Here is a 21,853-nt window from a genome sequence, read left to right on the forward strand (position 1 = left end):
CTAGGTTAGGTATTGTTTGTGCAACTCTTTTTCAGAAATTGTCACATCTGCAGATGTATCTGTCTGCATGGGTGTGAGTTTCCCATTTATTTCTGTTTGAGCCACAAGACGATCTTGTGCATCTTGTTCACAGAAGTAATGTGAAATGCAAAATCTTCTACTTCTGTTGTCTTTATGTACACTTTCTTCATTTGTGCTAGAGCCGTCATTTGAATTCACGGTTCTGTTTTTCTGTTTAGCGGTCATTTGCTTGGCAAATTTACATTGACTTGTTGAATGACCACGAATTTTGCAGTTATTGCGCGTCTGACCTGACGCTGAGCACTTTTCCGAATCAATGCTATTGTAAGGACGACAAATCGCGCCTCTCCTTTCTTGTGTTGCTCCCTTCAGATGTACATTAATCACGTCATGTATATTACCTGTCTTTATTTCAGATTCTTTATGTACCTCATCCTGTGCATCATTGTACGGCCTTTCCGCCTTTTATATGCCACGTAACGAATATTGTACGTATTTTTATGCTTGTCAGTAACCACAAATTCTGTATGGACGCAACGGTGAGACCTCGGGTCGCCCGCTACCTTTCCGTCCGCTTTTTGTTTTACAAACACCTGTCGAGAAAAATAAGTCTCTCTTTTGACATTTTTGTTGAACCTCACACTATAATGACCTTATCTACCACATCTATAGCATGACTTCTTTTGAGGTTTTGTGCACCTATGTGACTCTGATGTTCCTGTGAGTATGCAGTTGGTTTATTCTTGTTATACCGGGATTTACCAGGGGTAGGCTTAACTATTTGATATGTTTGCCTTTCTTTGCATGTTGACAACTTTTTTTATAGGCTACTTGACTCACCTGGCTACTTCTGTCAATGTAAGTCTTACCTACAATGCCATTTGACTGATAATTGGGTGTTTCTAATGCTCTTGCTATTTCCAGAACTCTTTGCAAGGTTAGTTTTTCTTGTAGAAATTTCTTTTGTAGTTCTTGTGAGTTACGCCCTTCTGTAACTCTATTAACCCCACTTCTATATAAGCAAATTCACAAGTAGTAGGTAATTTTTTTAAAGCTAGTCACGAAAGAGTCCGTTTTCTCACCTGATACTTGTGATGTTTGTGCGAACTGATGGCATTCAAAGTATATATTGACTTGAGGAGCAAAATATTTTGTAAGCCCTTCAATTGTGTCCCCCAGCGCACCATTTGTTAGATTCAAAGTTCTGCATACTTCCTGAACTTCCAGACCTGCAGTATGAAGCAATAAAAGCTCTCTGCTGCTTTTCATCAATTTTCCGAAGTGCTTCAATATAAACCTCGAAGCTGCTTACCCACGGTTTCCATCTTGTACCCACTGATTTAGGATCCTTTTGATACTAAAACAGCCTAGACTTTTGATGTCTATCGGCATGTTTGCTGTTATGTACTTAGAAGTTTGGGTTAGGCAAGGAACTTGGGAGCATTTGAACTTTAGCTACCAACTGGAGTTTTGAACCTAGACTAGGCTATCTTAGATTCTGTTAAACCTAGTTTATGAATTCCTACTAAAATTCGACCTAGGCTAAACCTTTTGTTGTGTACTCTTACAACTACCTTGTGCCCTGATGTAGGGTATATTTGCATAAACCAACGTATTTGCCCATTTAGCGCTCCGGACGTGGCGCAGCGCTTAAACGGATTGCTGGTTTGAGTGTGTTGAAGGCATTCAATTGAGATTGTCTTCGACTTCGGGTAGACTTTGTCCGATTAAGGTAGGCGTCATCTTGTAGGCTTGAAGGCTAGGTGTAGCGTTGTATGCGTAGGTTAGGCTCCATTTGTCTGCTGTGTTCGTAACCGAGGCCGATGTGTTGGCATGTATATAACACGTGCTGCAAGGTAAATATGATGGTATTTAGTATTTGAGGTGGAATCCCATCCCCGTCGCTACTGATTTGTTGGCATATATAACACATATTTGGATTGCCAGATTACAACTCCGGGACACTTAAAATTTCTCACCATATATATAAATTTATACCTATATACACACAAAGGCCAGTATATTATAGAAACATAGAGACAATTATCGCATAAGTGAAAAACATAAAGTAGGAATTTTAATGGGGTATAAAGAAATCGAAAGGAAAATCATTTGGAAAATTAACAGTCAACGCAAAACAACACAGAAACTAAACAAAAGGACAATAATTTGGAAAATTAATAATCAATACAAACAATATGAAAATAAACTAACTTTCTTTTCATTTGGAACATATGAGTATAAATAAAAATAAGGAATTTATGTAGGTCCTGTTGCTAGTTAACCAATTGGTTCTTAGCCACATAAAATAAGTCTAATCTTCTGGGCCAGCCCCAGGAGAGCTGTTAACCCTTAAATGCCTGTTGGACGTAGCAAACGTCGACTAAAATTGTCTGTTGAATGCCGAGTGGACGTAGCAAACGTCGACTACAAAAAATTTCAACCTTCGGTCAACTTTGACTCGACCGAAATGGTCGAAAAACGCAATTGTAAGCTAAAACTCTTACATTCTAGTAATATTCAATCATGTACCTTCATTTTGCAACAAATTGGAAGTCTCTAGCACAATATTTCAATTTATGGTGAATTTTTTGAAAAAAACTTTTACGCCCGCGCGTAACTCGGCTTTTTAAAATTTCAGAAATTCTTTCGTCATTTTGTCGTAATTTTTGCACTGTTCTATATTAGCCGTTACATAAAGTTTTATATATGAAAATGTGCGCAATTTCATGTACAATACAACAGAAAATAACTCATGGTTGTAGCTTATCAGTTTTGAAATATTTTCATATAAATCACGATAACTGCCAAAATTTCAACCTTCGGTCAACTTTGACTCGACCGAAATGGTCAAAAAACGCAATTTCAATCATTTACCTTCATTTTGCAACAAATTGGAAGTCTCTAGCACAATATTTCGATTTATGGTGAATTTTTGAAAAAAACTTTTTCCTTACGTCCGCACCAGAAATTCTTTCGTCACGTTGTCGTAATGTTTGCACTGTTTTATATTAGTCGTTACATAAAGTTTTATATATGGAAATGTGCGCAGTTTCATGTAGAATACAACTGAAAATAACTCATGGTTGTAGCTTTATCAGTTTTGTAATATTTTCATATAAATCACGATAACTGCCAAAATTTCAAGCTTCACTCAACTTTAACTCGACCGAAATGGTAAAAAACGCAATTATAAGCTAAACCTCTTACATTCTAGTAATATTCAATCATGTACCTTCATTTTTCAACAAACTGGAAGTCTCTAGCACAATATTTCGATTTATGGTGAATTTCTGAAAAAAAAAATTTTTTCCTTAAATCTGCGCGCGGTAACTCTGCCGAACATCTCAGAAATTCTTTCGTCATGTTGTCGTAATGTTTGCATCGTTTTACATTAGTCGTTACATAAACTTTTATATATGAAAATGTGTGCAATTTCATGTAGAATACAACAGAAATTAGCTCATGGTTGTAGCTTTTATCAGTTTTGAAATATTTTCACATAAATCACGATAACTGCCAAAATTTCAACCTCGACCGAAATGGTAAAAAAAACGCAATTGTAAGCTAAAACTCTTACATTCTAGTAATATTCAATCGTTTACCTTCATTTTGCAATAAATTGGAAGTCTCTAGCACAATATTTCGATTTATGGTGAATTTTTAAAAAACATTTTCCTTACGTCTCATGCTGGTAACTCGGCCGAACATCTCAGAAATTCTTTTCGTCTCGTTGTCGTAATATTTGCACCGTTTTATATTAGTCGATACATAAAGTTTTATATATGAAAATGTGCGCAATTACATTTACAATACAACAAAAAATAACTCATGGTTGTAGCTTTTATCAGTTTTGAAATATTTTCATATAAATCACGATAAATAGAAAAAATTCGACTTTCGGTCAACTTTAACTCGACCGAAATGGTCGAAAACTGCAATTGTAAGCTAAAACACTTACAGTCTAGTAATATTCAATCAATTAGCTTCATTTTTCAACAAACGGGAAGTCTATAGCACAATATTTCGATTTATGGTGAATTTTTGGAAAAAAATTTTTTTACGTCCGCTCGTTACGAATTCATGCATCATTTTGTGATAATATTTTCTCTGTGTTGCTTTGATCGTTTTAAAATTTGTTATATACCAAAATCATCGCAATTTAGTGTACAATACAACTAAAAAAAATTAAGTCATTAGCTTTAACTGTTGTGCTTACAGCGCGATTTGTATACAATTATATACGAGTTTTTTTTTCGCTGTCATATATTCCAATATTTATATATGATAATGATATTTTTTTTCATTTCTGATGGTTGCATACTAAATTTCAGGCAATGACAAAAAAATGAGCCAAAAATGAACTCTTAATCTTAAAAACTAAGCGTGCTGTGATTTTTTTAAAAACCTTTTTTCCGCTTCTGGATAAAGCTTAACTCACACCAACGCCGATACGGGAGACGTTTTTGTAAATAGGGCTTCTCAAAAGGGTTAATCAGCTCAGTAGTCTGGTTAAACTAAGGTATACTTAATTTCTTAGCACTCCAGTGTTTCTCTTTCCTCCGTGGATTTTGTCTTTTATATAATTTATATTCATCATGTTCCATATTTTCGATTCAGTTATACATATATATATATATATATATATATATATATATATATATATATATATATATATATATATATCTATATATATTATATATATATATATGAAGATAAAAAAAAGCCCATAAAACACTATTTGAACGTTGCAACCATATATTTCGAGCACTTCCTTCTGTGCCCCTGTTCACTGGTAAAATATGGACAGATGAAATGGTACAAGGGTATATATACCAAGCATATGTAGGTGTGGCATTAAGTCTCCGATGGTATGCAGGTGACCGTTTCCCAAGCAGGAGTGAGAATAAACAATTCCCTAGTGGTTTTTGGCTCATTAACTCCTGTTTGGCGACGCGTATGGTGGTCGTGTTTCCTGGAATACCTGCTTCAGAAGAGGTCTGAGGATTAACCCGTCGATTTCATCTGATTTCCAATGTCTTCTTGACAAGTTCATATTGTTGGTTTGATTGATGATAGCAGATTCCAGCATCTTTCTTTTGTATGGACAGCTACTTTTGAAAACCAGCTCCATCCCGCTCCAACTTATGGAATGGCCTTATCCCTGATATGTAGGAGAATCCCCAACTCTCCGAAGCATACCGTATTGATCTTTTACTCTCTATTAATCTTTGCAAGAGGGATCTACCCGTCTCCCCGACGTAAATCTCATTACAATTGCTGCACGGAATCTTTTAAACTCCGGCTTCTTCCCCTTTTTTTTATTTAAGTAGCGAGCTTCCGATGGATTTGGGATAATGAAAAATAAAAGGATTGTTAGACCCAAGTTGTTCGGTGGCTTTTTGGATGTTTTCGTCATACAGAAGCTTTATTTTGTTTTAAAATCTGTTTGTCCCTTGTGGGTGGGACCTCTGTAGTATATTTTATTCGCTTTGTTAATAGCCCTCTCGATAATGTGTGGTAGATAGAGCAGTTGCATTAGGTGTTGCCGGATCATGTTGAATTCTTTATCTAGGTACCCATTTGAACATATTCTAAGCCCCCTGAGGAATAAGTTGCACCCTACCATGATCTTTACGGAGACATCATGGTAGCTTAAGAAATGAATGTAGGAAACAGCGAAAGTGGGTTTCCAATAAACTGTGAAAGCATATCTGTTCTGTACTCTTATGATCAGTACATCTAGGAACGGAAACTTTCCGTCCTTTTCCCATTCTGTTTTGAATTTTATGGTCGCAACTAGCGAATTTAGTCTATTAAAAAATTCATTAAAGTCTCCCCAGCTATTGTTCCAGAAAGTAAAAATATCATCTACGTATCTAAGCCAGATCATATTACGGGGTTTGATAGATGACAGAATTTTTGTTTCGAAATATTCCATGCACAAGTTTGCTAGAAGGGGTGATAGGGACTGCCCATGCTACAGCCAAATTTTTGTTTGTAAAATTACCATTGAAAGGAAACACGTTGTTAGTTACACAGAGGTTGTTAAGTTTTAGAGTTTTATCTATGCCAAGAGGAAAATGGTCTTCATATGGTTGTAACTTCCTCTTTAAAAAAGACAACACGTCGGCGATCGGGACTTTCATGAATAATGACTGGACGTTTAGGCTGAGCAATTTGATGTTATTTGAGGGGATGTTTAAACTTAAGTTTTTGTATAAAACCCTCTGCATGTTTGACGGGAGGATGTTCCTAGAAAGGGTGATAACAGGTCTGCAAGCCATTTTGATAATTTGTACATGAAAGAGCCCCTGCTAGACATTATGGGGTGTAAAGGAATCCCACCTTTATGTGTTTTCGGGAGGCCGTCAAAATAGGGGAGATAGGGATTGATTACCTTGAATGTCTCTAGTAATTCTATGTTCTTCTTATTGCCCCTATGGTTCTGACTGATTTGTTAAATTGGGCAGCAATATTGGTTGTGGGATCTTTCGTTAATTTATCATATGTCTCCGCATCGTTTAGAAGTTCTTGAACTTTGTTGATGTATGTCTTCTTATCTAAGAGAACTATTCTTCCGTCTTTGTCAGATTTTGTGATTATGATATCCCTCCTTTTCCTTAACCTAACTAACGCATTTTGGAATCTTTTCGGGAGCGAATTTTTGTTGATATTTTGCTCCAAGACATTTAGCAAAATGCCTTTGAGACATGCATCTTTTTTTGTCAATTGTTTTTGGCAAAATGTTTATCAAATGCAACAAGAAATTAAGATTACTCTCGGGACTTGGTTTTAGAGCGAATGAAACCCCAAGATTTAAAACCGTTTGTTCTTCTGCGGTGAAGGGATGGTCAGAGAGGTTCAACACATTATTGGGTAAGCCAGGATTATTCCATACACTGTTCCTAATCAGTCTTTTTAACATGTTGCGCAGATTTCCGGAGTGGGTCTCATTGTTTTCAGTAGCACCTGATAGCACAAAATATGAAAGATATCTGTACATACCATCATTCCTGCAAATGAAGCGAAGCAATGTGGCTAGCTCACTTATTTTTCTTCTCATCACATAGATATCTTGGTGTGTGGCATGCATTCTGGTTTAGGTCTAACTTTTTCTGTAACTGCTCCACGACATTTAAGATGAATTCAGTTGGGACACTTTTATTAGGAGCGTATTCCACTATGAAATATCATTTAAATGTAAAAAAAAAAAAAACTGTTATCCTTCTCACCTTTGATAAAATTGCTGGATGCCTTTAGGAAATCGACGTTACGGCATTATCAAAGTTGACAACTTTCTACTTGCGCTCATTTAGCATCAACATTTTCTTACCTTTTTTGGGTGAATTTATCGTTTTTGAAGATATGCAGCAGTTCATTTACCGATTTTTGAGGATATGCAGCAGTTCATCATTTACATCGTTTACTACGTGGAACTTTAACTGAAGTCAGATACATGTGAGGATTTCCATTGTATGGAACCATCGCCATGTGCAAAATGTAGCGTGAAATGCTTAGTTGAAGACAAATATTTCATAATGGTGACATTCTGACGAGTGTGTTTAGGGAAATAAAAGTAAATTATGACGACTCCGGGAACACTTCCTACGGGAAATACCCGTACATTATCAATTTGTTATTCTGTTTTCAATAAATCATTCATACGTCGATCTATATTCATCATGTAAAGGAAAATCATAGACTTAATTATAATCTCATTCTTTATTACACTTGCGGTGATTGTTCTCAGACAAGTGAGTATCGGGTATTAGTGACACCCGCTGACAATGATAATAGACTCTATGGATCTCTATATGATATAGTCAGTAATTAAAATAAATCTTTAGAGAAAAATGATTCAAGCTGCTTATTAGTAACGGAAGATTCTTACCCGAAAATTAGAGAATCGTTAGTTTATTAACATAAAACTTTAGAAGAAGGCTTCTTGGTATGGAATAACCTTAGCAAGAACTTGGAGAAAATTGAAAAGGGCGTCACAGATCACAAAGTTTGGGACAAAAAGTTTGCAATATACTGAAGCTTCTCCTTGCTCTTGAAAATATTTATAAATTTATCTAGACGCTGGTTTAGAAGTTCATTTTCCTTCTTCAACTGATTTATTTTCTGAGTCATGCTGCACTGAGAGGATGGACGTTGATCTGGTGGCATTTCATTACTATTACTCTGTAGATTTCCAGCACTGGCGTTCGAACTTCGGCCTACTCCCAGTCTGTGCCATGCCACCCTGGAAGGGATCGGCCCAAGTTTAGTTGAACCACCATTCACAACCACCTGATTAATTTGTGGAAAAATTAAGGACACAACAACCGTTGCTGCCTGTGCTTGCGGTAAATCAAGTTCTTGTTGTACTTGTGCAGACTGCACTAAATATATTTGTTTGGTAAGACATGAATCAGGTTTCATTGCAGACTATACTTGTACATGGGTTTGAACAGTCCCGCTGTCATCTTGCCGAAAACGTTTCGGTGCAAGAGGGGCTGATGACCCGTCAAAATCTTTGTCGCCCTTCTCAGAACGTTGCCTCTTGCATTTTCCATTAGACTCAGCCTTTGCATTAGCTGAAACTTCTTTTGACGCACCGTTCGTTGGTGTTCCAGAAAATTTCTGGGCACAGGGAGCACCAGCTTTCTTCTCTTTGTAAGGTTGATTTGCCTTTGGTATTGGCTGAGCCAGGTATGGTCTAAAAGGTGTTCCACGCTGAGGAATTGGAACTGGTGCAACAAGTGGACTTACATTTGAGAGGTCAAGCAAAACAGGATTTGCTTGCCTATTGCAGCCACTGCCAGGTATACGAACACTTGACCTAACTGCATGACCAATGATGTAGGGGGCCACCATTGTCACACCTTATAGAACAATGGTTTTGAAGTGGGCGACTGAAAGAAGGGAGGTAAAGGATGATACTTGTGAGTATAATGGTTAGACTTAGATATGTATATTTTTGAAGTGACAGCACTTTACATAAACTGAAGACGGGGCGTTTAAAGATGAAAACCCTTTACTAAAAGCAATTTAACAATAACGAACTTTCAGAGAAAATGAGACCTACAAAGTGCCTATAAGGAAAAACCCTTAGAAAAACCTTTAGCAGGAATAACTAAAAGTTCATGCAGATGATTAAATTATTAGGTTGAAGGTATAAAGTTACCGATAGTGACAAAAATGTGCAAGCTCTAAATCAGTATCGTGAACTTTGTGGATGTCTAGTAATTTTTAAGAGATGGTGATACCCACCTATAATAAAGATACTTTAAAATAAGATTGGGATATCAAGGACTTAACTGATTAAGAACCAGATTTTATGACGAAGAAATACCCTCCAACAGCAAAATCACTTCAAATGAAAAATGTGATATCAAAAAACCAGTAGACACCCAGTAACTCTTATGAAGTGTGGAAAGAAAATGAAAAATCAAGCGCTTACTTGAAAACCTGTAAATTTCTTAAGGTGGAAATACACCTCAACAATAAAGTTACTCAGGAAGGAAATCCAAAAATGTTCGCAGAGCTAAGCTGATGAATAGTAACTTTTACAAAGTGGGAATATCCCACAACTATAAAGTTACCTGAATGTGGAAAGTTACCTGAATGTGGATGAAAATGGGATATTAAGAGCCTGGTGATGTCTGGTAACTTTTATGAAGTGGGAATACCCCACAACAATAGAGTTACTTGAATGGAATTGAAAAATGGGGTATTATGAATGTGGGTGATGCTTGTGACTTTTATGAAGTGGGAATATCCCACAACAATAGAGTTACTTGAATGGAATTGAAAAATGGGGTACTATGAATGTGGGTGATGCTTGTAACTTTTATGAAGTGGGAATATCCCACAACAATAGAGTTACTTGAATGGAATTGAAAAATGGGGTATTATGAATGTGGTTGATGTTTGTAACTTTTATGAAGTGGGAATACCCCACAACAATAGAGTTACTTGAATGGAATTGAAAAATGGGGTATTATGAATGTGAGTGATGTTTGCAACTTTTATGAAGTGGGAAACACCACAACAATGAAGTTACATAAATAGAAATAAAGATGGGATATCGGGCACTTTGCTGATGTCTAGTAACTTTTATGAAGTGGGAATACCCCACAACAATAAAGTTACTTCAGTGGAAATGAAAATGGTATATGAAGAATTGAGATGATATCTAGTAACTTATGAAGCTGGAATGCCCTACAACCATAAAGTTACATGAATGGAAATGAAAATGGGATATTAAGATCCGACCTGATTTCTAGTAGCTTCTGCTACCCGTGCACCAAGAAACTTTCTTTGAATGGAAATAACTTGTTATTATCTTGAAGCTGGGGCTATCGAAAAAAAATTTTAACGCACCCCCGTGGCAACAAAACAATTTAGACCGAATAAAAGCAGTCAGTATTGCAAAAGAAAGTTACAAAACCTGGAAGCAATACCAGCCAGTCAAGAACACTCAACACGCTTAAATGAACATAGTGGAATTAGCACAGGTTTCTCCAGCTGCTGAATAACTAAAGCGAGCCTCACTTCGAAACAAATCACTTGTAGTTCCCTTAATATTTTCAACAACTCTCCTCAACTGGCACGAGCTTTAGAAGTGTATGATTGGGAATTCCTATATAGGGTGACAGTTGAATCGGTTTTGCCGCCTTTTATCCCTCAGGAAGTCGTTTTCATCAGATCTCGTGGGCAGGAAGACACCGTTTTCATGAAGTCAGCAAACCTGCAATAATGGAAATTGGAGAACATTATAGTAGTTTCCAAGATGAAAAATGTTCGTTCTTATCGTGCAAAATAAATATAAGACCCACAAGTACTGTATTACTGTACGAATATGGTTTATTAAGTACTCTCAAACTGTATATTATATAATATATATATATATATATATATATATATGTATATATATGTGTGTGTGTGTGTGTGTGTGTGTGTGTGTGTGTATATATACACTGTATATAAACGTGTGTGTAAATAATAGAGAGTTTGTCTTCAACTGGCAAATTGTGTTACAGAATCCATACTTAATACAGTTCATTCATCAGAGAGAGAGGAAAATACCACTTAAACGCATCAGTTTTAACCATAGTTTCGATCACCTTACAACTCGCTCTTGAAATTTAATTACGTGTCATCAACATGAAATAATTGCTAATGTCAAACTTCTTCGGTTTGCCAGGTATATTATGAAATAAATAGATATAAGTCACTTCATTTTCAGGATAATAAAATGTTTTTCTGAGATACACGCAGTTATTGAAGCTGACAATCTTGAATGTGAACACTTTTTCATATCATGCCAAGCTTGAATGCTTTTAGTTAGAAAATTCTTGTATCACAAAAATTGAACAAAAAAATCTCATCTTCAGAAAGGATGAGCTCAAATCCATAGGAACTGGAAGCGATGTATGGCACAAAGAACACTTGATAATTTCATTAACAAAAACTAAGCACTTCTGGTAACTACGCTCTTAAGAGGTAAAGCCACGTACTTAAACTCTATATTCAGCTTGAATCCTGTTACGTTGACTAGAGATGCGAGGAACTTCTGTATCCTTAGATGCCGCTGGTCTGATGTTGAGGAATTAAGTCCGGTCGCTTTTATACCGTTACTGTATGTGTACGTACGATACCGTCTGGTACACAGACGTTTTGTGGCCCAGACACGAACGGTCGACGTAAAAAGGGTTGGTTACAAACGCTTATTAGTCGACGCAGAGAGGTCGACGTTTCGACTAGGAACGTTTTTCGCGAATCGTGTTAGCGTTTATCTTATCTATAGCACAGAACTCAAAAAACAGAAGGGAGACATTGTCATCTAAACTGAAATGCTGATAAGTTCAGGAATAAAACTTATCTGATTGTTTACAATGACAGTCGAACAACAATGATAAAGATTGAACAAACCCTGAATGACACAACGTGACGCAACACATCAGGAAAAGCTTTATCACGTATGCTTGCCGGATCTACAAAAATGAAGTTAGCTTCTATGGCTTAAAGGTGAATGTTAATTGGCTCATTAAGAAATCAAGAGAAAAATTATAGCTTATATTTTTATTATGCTTGTGTCAAAGAGCCCAAGCTGATGAAGAGCTGCAAATATCGGGTTCTTGAAAAACCCGGCTATTCAAGCCTGCGGTTACAGGTTATCATAAGCTTAACGCCTAACGCAAAAGACTTTAAAAACTTAATAGAAATAAATAAATAAATTCTCACCGCTGGCCACGCCATGAGTGTCATTTCCTTTGGAGATAATTCTGGTCAGGAACGTTCACGTAAACGCGAAGAGGCCGTGATCCGGTTGCGCCCATAACATACGATCATGTGCAAAACGTTTTGCCTTGAATTTTGTAAGCTTTTTGTTTGTTTTCTTTTGAACTTGTTATCGTGGTTCCTTTATTTGCTGGATATACTTAACCAAATTTTATATATATATAAATTATATATATATATATATATATATATATATATATATATATATATATATATATATATATATATAATATATATATATATATATATATATATATATATTAAAGCTGTCACAAAAAAATCCATTGTTAATTTCATGTTTGGCGTACCCTTGCTTTTCCTATCATTTTCATTTGTAAATGATTTACTTCCTTCATAGGAAAAAGACATAGATAACGACTTTCGAAGAAATGAGGAAGGTCATTCCCCCCCTCTCTCTCTCTCTCTCTCTCTCTCTCTCTCTCTCTCTCTCTCTCTCTCTTTAAAACTTCAGTCAATAATTGCAGGTTAACCGAAGATGAATAACCAGCGATGACTGTCTTATTTTAGTTTGCACTCAACAAAAAAATGGATGGCCGAGAATAAATCAGTGTTATGCAGACTTGACGTTTGAGGTTTCAAATTTTAAAGATATTTAATTGGTCATGTAGGTTATGTAATCTATCATACAAAAGCTGATATTTGACTTTTTTACCTAGAATGGCCGAGGTGTCTTTTTTGACACCCAGGTTATCTATGGTATAAAATGCAAGAAAATTCCTTAAAAGGCATCGTTATTTTCGTTCATTTCACTTATATTCAATGTTTGAAGCCTATATATATATATATATATATATATATATATATATATATATATATATATATATATCACACATTACCACAGGTGAAAAATATATAGAAAAAAATGCAAATCTTTTAGGTGATGATAACACATATAAAGAATTAAATAAGAACCTGATAGACAATAAAAATGAAAGTGAAAAACCTGGGTAACCGAGTTGTGTGACCTCTCCATCGTTGTTTTAAAACGAAACACCAATTGAGATCATTTCAAATATTCTCAGTGTTAAATGCAAATATCAAGAATAATGACTGATAAATAAACTAAATAGTGTAGACTTGAAGTTGATGTTGTATCACTATTCACAATTAATGATCTGATGGCGTTTTTATCTGAATTGTTAGAGAACAAAGATTGAACTGATTGTAAATTTGAATTTAATGGTAAATTTTACTCACAAAATTTTGGTATGGCAATGGGAAACCCTCATCCCCAGTGTTAAGTAACTTATATATGGAATTTTTGAAAAGAAGATATTAAACAACATAATCCCAATGTAATGTAACATGGTTAGGTATGTTGACGACATAATTTGTGTATGGCCAGGAACCAAGATGTAAAAAAACTTTTTTGCTAAGTTAAATCAATTAATCAATTAAATTCACGATGGAAATGGAAAATGATGGGTGCTTACTGATATTTGACCCACTTTTTTCCCTAGAAAAAAGTCAGTGGCCGATTACGGTGTATGTAGCCCTGAATATATTGATGATGAAATTTTAGGAATTTGAAATATCCTGATAGTGACACCCAACACAAAAATTTGGTTAATCCTCATCTTCTTAAGAATTTTGGTGTTATGGTATAAAAAACCGGGAAAGCACTGGAAAAAGAATTGAACAACATAAGAAATGTGTGAGATATGCAAGAATATTTGTACATTTAGTGAGAACCATGCTATCAACTGGGAAGGGGCAAAAGGATTGTATATTCTAATAATGCACTGAAAGGGCATTGAATCTAGCTTCATAAAAGAAAGTTACAAACCATAATATGAATATCAGTCAAGGGATGTATAAACTTGATCCTTTAATATCAAAAGAAATTTGTAAATTGTTTTAAGGTAGGCAGTGAGATATATGAAAATAGGATTATCATATTTGTAAACACAGTCATTGTCCCCTGAGAGTCTATTGTGATTTTTAGCCAAATGAGTTTTAAAGGCCTACTGAGGTGGGGTATGGTCTACACCGGCCTGAGGCCTATGGAGCCTCAATTGTGTATGTTCGTCAGTACTGTTCTTGTAGTATATATATTTGTGACTTCTCACACTCTGTTCAGTCCTTCGTCAATGGCTTGAAATATCGAAACCGGTCAGGACCTACACCCCTTTTCTTATTTTTCACCTGTGGTAATGTGTGATAAATGAATCACTATATAATAATATATATATATATATATATATATATATATATATATATATATATATATATATATATATATATATATATATATACATATATATATATATATACATGTATATATATATATATATATATATATATATATATATATATATATATATATATATATATATATATATATATATTAATATATATATATATATAGGAATACTATAAAACTTGAATAGTCATTTGATCACATGTTTATTCCCAACGTTTCATAATCCATGATTACATCATCAGGGATTCTAGAATTAAAAAAAAACAAAAAGCAATGACAATAAAAATTACAGAAAAAATATACAAAGGCGAAATCAGAACATAAAAAACGACAATCGACTCACAAGGGAAATTTTTCACAAAGAACACCGAGGAACAGGCGAAACACTGAGAAATTAATTAAAACAAATAGAACATATAAAAGACAAGTGAAAAAAATTATATTTGAAATATTTATGTTTTAAAACACTAAAATTTAAAATCACATTAAGAAAACAACTAAAAGTGACTAAAGGTATGGAGCCAACCTGTCAGTACGACACAAATACAGAAAATGAGGTCTTCGAAAGAGAAACAAAACAACAAAAACATTATTATTACGACAGGTATAAAGGAACAGCCGAAGTCTGAGTGTTCAATTTCGGAACAAGCTGTTTTATCATCAGAGGCTCGAGTATTGGTAGTTCCAGTTGGCTAGAAGTTCGTCCAATTATGCAAAAATCTTTGTTTTCAATGGGAGTTTTACCCCCGTACTAAAACTTACCCCCTACGTGAATCTACGCGTACTTTTAGAAGTCTCTGAGTGGATCCCACATAAATCCCCGAGTTACACTTGGGACAAGAATACCTATACACCATTCCGGAGGACATGGTAGCACAAAGCTGATACTTAAATTTAAAAATAGAGCCAGTCGTTAGGGGATTGATAGGAACAAGTTTAACATGCAGAGCACCAAAATGTTTTTGAATTATGCTCGTAAATTTTGCTCTAAAATGGGCATCATGACAGTATGGAAACTTTACATAAAAGTGTAGTTTGGGTACTGTAAGAGTATAACGCTCAGTGAAAAACTTCTTGTTGAGTATTTTATTGAGGCCATTAAAAACTATCTCAGAAGGAAAACAATTGTGTTTAAAATATTCTAAAAGAAAGGTTACTTCATCATGAAAAGCTTTCCAACTAGAGGTGAGGGAAATGGCTCCGTGAAAGAGTTACAACGGAATTAATCTTAAAATTATAAATGCAATAACTGTAAAAATTGGCACCTAATCCTGTAACTCTTTTTTTCTAAAAATCGTGGAAGTAAAATTATTGTTATGTCTGGTGACCAGAACGTCAAGAAACGGCAGTCGATTGTCCTCTTCCTTTTCAAGAGTAAACTTGAGATTGGGGTGGCAGGAGTCAGCAAATTCCAAAAAGGCCTCAGAGTCATACTCTCTTCTGAAGAGGGACAAAGGTGCCTTCAACACACCGTACATAAAAGAGAGGATGGTAACTGAGAGGGCATTCGTCCAGCATGCGCTCCTCCAGGGAGCACATAGAGATATTGGAGATGATGTAATCATGGATTATGAAACGTTGGGAATAAACATGTAGTCAAACGACTGTTCAAGAGTATTCCTGTCCGCCTTCCCGTTTGATGTCTGCATTCGGGCATTCCCGTCCCTTGCTCATTGATATAAATATAAATAAATATACATATATATATATATATATATATATATATATATATATATATATATATATATATATATATATATATATATATATCCTATCCTTTTTACGAGAGAGAAAAAAAAAAATGGACCACAAATACTTGAAGAAACCATGTCTAGAAATGACTTCAAGAAAATACGAAGATATATTGGTTTGATAATAAAAGCACGAGGTCAGAGAGAACCAAATGTGACATTAATTTATTCACATTATGAAAATTTTAAACCTCTTTGTCGAAAACTGCAAAGTTACCTATACACCAACATATAGTTTGACAATTGACGAACAGCTGTTATGCCAAATAAACCTGATAAGTTTGGAATGAAATTTTGGAACCTTGAGAAGTAGAACACAAATATATTGTAAATGTGATTCCCTACCTAGGGGCTATAGAGAAAGATTCAAGGTTAAGAGTTCCCTTAGCAGAACATGTGCTCAGCCTTACTGAAGTAGTGAAGAATAAAGGCTACAATGTGTCAGCAGAAAACTTTTTTACATCATGTCAAGTTGCAAGAAAATTGCTGGAAAGAGCAACTTCAATTGTTGGTACTGTGCAAGCAAACAGCAAGCATCTGTCAGAAGAAATGACTTTACAAGAAAAGGGTAGAAAATATGAATCCAAATTTTATTTCCAAGATGAAAGTGGATGCACGTTTGTGAATTACCAATGCAAGGATAATAAGAATGTATGCCCCTTGTCAACCATGCACAGTTCTCCAACTGTTTCTGAAGTTGGAAAGAAAACACCAGCAATCATATATTTCTATAATGCAAATAAAATTGGAGCAGATGTCGTCGACCAAATGCTTAGGAAGTACAGTACACAGTGTGATACAAGGCGTTGGCCTTTTGGAGTTTTTTGTAATATTCTTGATATGGCAGTCACAAACGCATGGATTATTTTACAGCTCATTGAGAGTCTTAGGGAAGCTTATATTCATAAGAGTAGTTTGCCAGCTCCTGCTAAGGTGCCATCCACTAGCTTTTCAGCACTTAAAAAACGTCGCCAGTTCCATGGGGAAAAAATGTTCAAATGCTACATTCACAGTTTGCCAAGCAAGTAAAAAACCTACGTGTAGTAAATGTGGAAAGGATGAAACAAGAATGTTGTTTGTAACTTGTAAAGATTGTGAAATTGGAAGTAATATTGTTGCTAACTAGTACAGGATTGTAGATAGGAGTATACTGATCTTTCAGGATGTTCAAATGAATGTATCAATAATTTCCTTCATTAAAGGTCATAATGCTAACACACTGACCATTGTATTAACCAAATCTGTTGTCAACAATTCAGAATATAGAGTGAAATTATAAGGTGTCGAAAGCGACACCTGGGCCATTCTGTATATATCAAAGGTCCCGGCCATCCTAATGTAAAGTTCCCATTCGCTATCCATCATATACACCAAGAAATGAAATCAGTTTGAAAGACTTTAAACTATATGTTTTATTTCAAACATCTTTGGTCTCCTTGCCTGGCAGTTGGCTATGTTTAATTTTCCACTTACTTTCTGTGAAGGAGAAATTTTCCTACTCTCTGTGGAAGACAAATTTTCCTTTCTTCTGTGGAAGACAAATTCTCATACTTTCTGTGGAAGACAAAGTCTCCCAGTTTCTGTGGAAGCCAAATTTTCCTTTTTTCTATGGAAGACAAATTCTCCTACTTTCTATGGAAGACAAATTTTCCTTCTTTTTGTGGAAGAGAAATTCTCCACTTTCTGTGGAAGACAAATTCTCCTACTTTCTATGGAAGACAAATTTTCCTTCTTTTTGTGGAAGAGAAATTCTCCCACTTTCTGTGGAAGACAAATTCTCCTACTTTCTATGGAAGACAAATTTTCCTTCTTTTTGTGGAAGAAAAATTCTCCACTTTCTGTGGAAGACAAATTCTCCTACTTTCTATGGAAGACAAATTTTCCTTCTTTTTGTGGAAGAGAAATTCTCCACTTTCTGTGGAAGACAAATTCTCCTACTTTCTATGGAAGACAAATTTTCCTTCTTTTTGTGGAAGAGAAATTCTCCCACTTTCTGTGGAAGGCAAATTTTCTTTTTTTCTGTGGAAGACAAATTCTCCCACTTTCTGTGGAAGACAAATTCTCCCACTTGCTGTGGAAGACAGATTTTCATTCTTTCTGTGGAAGAGAAATTCTCCCACTTTCTATGGAAGAGAGATTCTCCTACTTTCTGTGGAAGACAAATTGTCTTCTTTTGTAGTGGAAGACAAATTGTTGAAGACCTTTTCCTTCGAATTATCCCTTCTGAGTGAATAAGATGGAAATAATCAACACACAATCACGTGTGGAACAGAAATAAATTTCTGACTCACATCATGATCGGACCCAGGTCTTGCAATTGAAAGGCAAGGGTACTCCCACTAGGCCATACAAGTCATAAAAGAAGTTGGAACCTGAGGGCAACTGCGCCCAAGGAATTACCTGGGCAAGCTAACTGCTTGCACACCTTTCAATTGAAAGACCTAGGTTCGATCCTGATGTGAGTCAGAAATTTATTTCTGTCCCACACGTGATTGTGTGTCGATTGTTCCTATCTTATTTGCTCAGAAGGGATAATTCGAATGAAATGCTGTCAATTGGGTCATTGCTGAGTCGGGAAGTTGGGGAAAACACGCTGGTATGCAAGCAGTTAGCTTGCCCTGGTAATTCCTTAGGTGCAGTTGCCCTCAAGTTCCAACTTCTTTTGCGACTTGCATGGCCTAGTGGGCAGCGCCCTTGCCTTTCAGATGAAAGACCTGGGTTCGATCCTGATGTGAGTCAGAAAATTACATATATATATAATATTTTATATATATATATATATATATATATATATATATATATATATATATATATATATATATATATAGAAAGAGAGAGAGAGAGAGAGATGATTTTTCTTAGCAGTTCGAGAAACGTAATACATGTTTTTTTTTATATGAAGAAAATAAATTGTTTTAAAAAAAGCCATTCAGCGACAAGCTGCGAAGTATTTGTGATAGCCTTATCTACTGGTGATTGTTCTCGCTTCTAACTGAAACGTGTGGTAGATATCAAGGCCCAAAGAAAAGGACCTTGTTGGATATAAAATAGTCAAGAATATTGCTATATATATATATATATATATATATATATATATATATATATATATATATATATATATATATTATGTGTTTGTAGATACATACATACAGAAATTTTTGGGGGAGCTGGGGTTGCACTTGTCCCCCAAGACTTGGTTTGCCCTCTAACCTTTGAAATAATAATAATAATAATATGCACTCCAAGGTGTGTGTGTGTGTGTGTGTGTGTGTGTGTTTGGGGATGGAGACTGGAGAGGGGCCTCTAATTGGAACGACCAAGATTTGATCGCGACCTAGCTTGTCAGAAGTGCATGAGACAGGTTGAGTTAGAAGCAGTGTTGCCTAATTTTGGCTAGATCTCGCTATTTTACATGAGTTTTTGTCATTCCTATTTCCAGTTTTATGTGACTATATATATATATATATATATATATATATATATATATATATATATGTGTGTGTGTGTGTGTGTGTGTGTGTGTGTGTGTGTGTGTGTGTGTGTGTGTGTGTGTGTGTGTGTGGGTTGGTGTGGCACACCTGTTTGCTGGTTATTAACTCAATACAGCCCGTATATGGCTTAAAATGCTCCAAAATTCGCACAAATTTGCAAAAATTTCTCGGGGGGAAGGGGGGGGTTCCTTACAGCGCCGCCCTACTCCCAACTGATAGGGCTTGCTTCGTTCGCCACCCCCACGCTTATGAACAAGGAGGGTTAAATAAAGAAAAATCCAAACCTAATGTCCTAATTTGTTGTGATTAATCATCTCAATATCAGTCCAGTGCAATGTCATCATAAAAAGAAACCTCGGTGACGTTTCCGAAAGAAACCAAACAAGAATCAAGGTTTCACGACGAAACGTGTTGTACACACGCAAGTGGATCCTGGTTTCTCACGTTTCACACGTTATGGGTACGTTTGAGTTCTTAGTTTGCACATTTATTCTGAGTTCCCGTTAACACCACGAAATAAAACTGCACCAGTAACTTCTATACGTTTCATTTCAAGCATCTTCAGCCTGCTTTATTTTGGCTATTCGTTACGTTTAGCCTTTCCTTTTACGTTCTGCGGATGAGACATTTGACTTTTAAAGCTTTTAGAAAATAGAAATACTCGTAGGAAATCCTGTTCTAACTCCGTTTCAAGAGGAATCCTTTTGTTTGTATCTACACACCCACAAATAGGCTACACGCAAGCGCCGTGAGGACTTAAGGTTGCTTGTTTGAATGAAATCATCATTGCTATACGTAGACAGACCAAGAGTTGTAGAACTATCGGAGATGGATTTTCCTTAGGGTTTGTAAGGTCACATAAGACATACTGAAGTGAATGCTAAATTGGTGCAAAAGATTCAGAGACTGTTAAACAACTTTTTACCTAAAGGCTTTGAAAAACTAACATTGGTCGGGAAAGTTGGATATTTGTGACCGTTTTAGTTCAAGGTTATAGGAGGTGGTTGAGTGACCTTGATCTGCCTTCAATTCTAGTTACCAAACAACATGATTCATAAGAATGCTAAATTATATTTAATTAATCAGTTCAGATTCTTATACAAACAATTTACCGTACATGAATGTATTTCCCCCCCAAAAAAAAAAAAATTAAAGAGGACATATATTCATTTCTGTGGCTGTTGGGAGGAGAGAATTACTTCAGCTGTCAAGACACTTCCCTTAACTACTTGCAATAAACAAAGGTATATTCCTCAAGAATGATAACACACGCAAATGACTGTTCGCCATGAAGAGCGAGCATTCAAAGCGAGGAAGGGGAGTCGAATTGCGAACTAAATTAATATGCAATTCTTAAAAGTCAACTATTTGTTAATTCTTTAACAAGATGTACATGTAAATGCTAAATGAGTGCAGAGACAAAACAACTCAGAAACACATCTGGTTATAAAAAGACTCCCAGAGAGAGAGAGAGAGAGAGCTCTGCCCTACAAGCTTCCCCGCCCCGTCCCCTCAGAAATGATTATTTTATCGTGAAATGATCATAGATTAGTTGGTTTTGGACGAAGGATGCAAATGACAATATACGTTTGAATGTACACATAGTCATATACGTTCTTGTAAATTTCTATTAATTAAAGCTTTGAGAGAAATTGTAGGACTATTGAATAAGTTATCGCTCCTCTGATGATTACTTCATTAGGAATTACTCGTATGAGCAATTTTCGAAATTTAGAGTGATTCATTAATGGTTTTACTCAACAGGAGATACTAATTTGTTTTGCTCGAAATTGTCTATTACTGTTATTTCCATAATATCAGTCTATGTGGACAAAGTCTGGTTCCCTCTCAATCTTCATCCCAGTAGGGGGTTAGTGCCGTCAGTGCACTTCATGCGGTGTACTGTAGGCATTACTTAATATTCTTTGCAGCGTGACTTCGGTCCCTAGCTGCAACCCTTTCGTTCCTTTTACTGTACCTCCTTTCATATTCTCTTTCTTCCATCTTACTTTCCACCCTCTCCTGTTACACCTTTCAAACTTTTACTGTCAATTTCTGTTTCAGCTCTGAATGAC

At 35.6% G+C, this 21,853-nt stretch overlaps 1 long non-coding RNA gene across 1 annotated transcript; it reads right to left on the bottom strand.

Moving 5' to 3' along the window:
- Positions 1-7,731: 7,731 nt before the first annotated feature.
- On the bottom strand, positions 7,732-11,692 carry LOC136837220 (uncharacterized). Its single transcript, XR_010852635.1, has 2 exons — positions 11,529-11,692; positions 7,732-10,759 (listed from the first exon to the last, which is right to left on the bottom strand). It is a non-coding gene; the product is annotated as an uncharacterized lncRNA (long non-coding RNA).
- Between the last annotated feature and the right edge of the window lie 10,161 nt (positions 11,693-21,853).

Source organism: Macrobrachium rosenbergii, chromosome 58, assembly GCF_040412425.1.
Source record: "Macrobrachium rosenbergii isolate ZJJX-2024 chromosome 58, ASM4041242v1, whole genome shotgun sequence".
NCBI lineage: Eukaryota > Metazoa > Arthropoda > Malacostraca > Decapoda > Palaemonidae > Macrobrachium > Macrobrachium rosenbergii.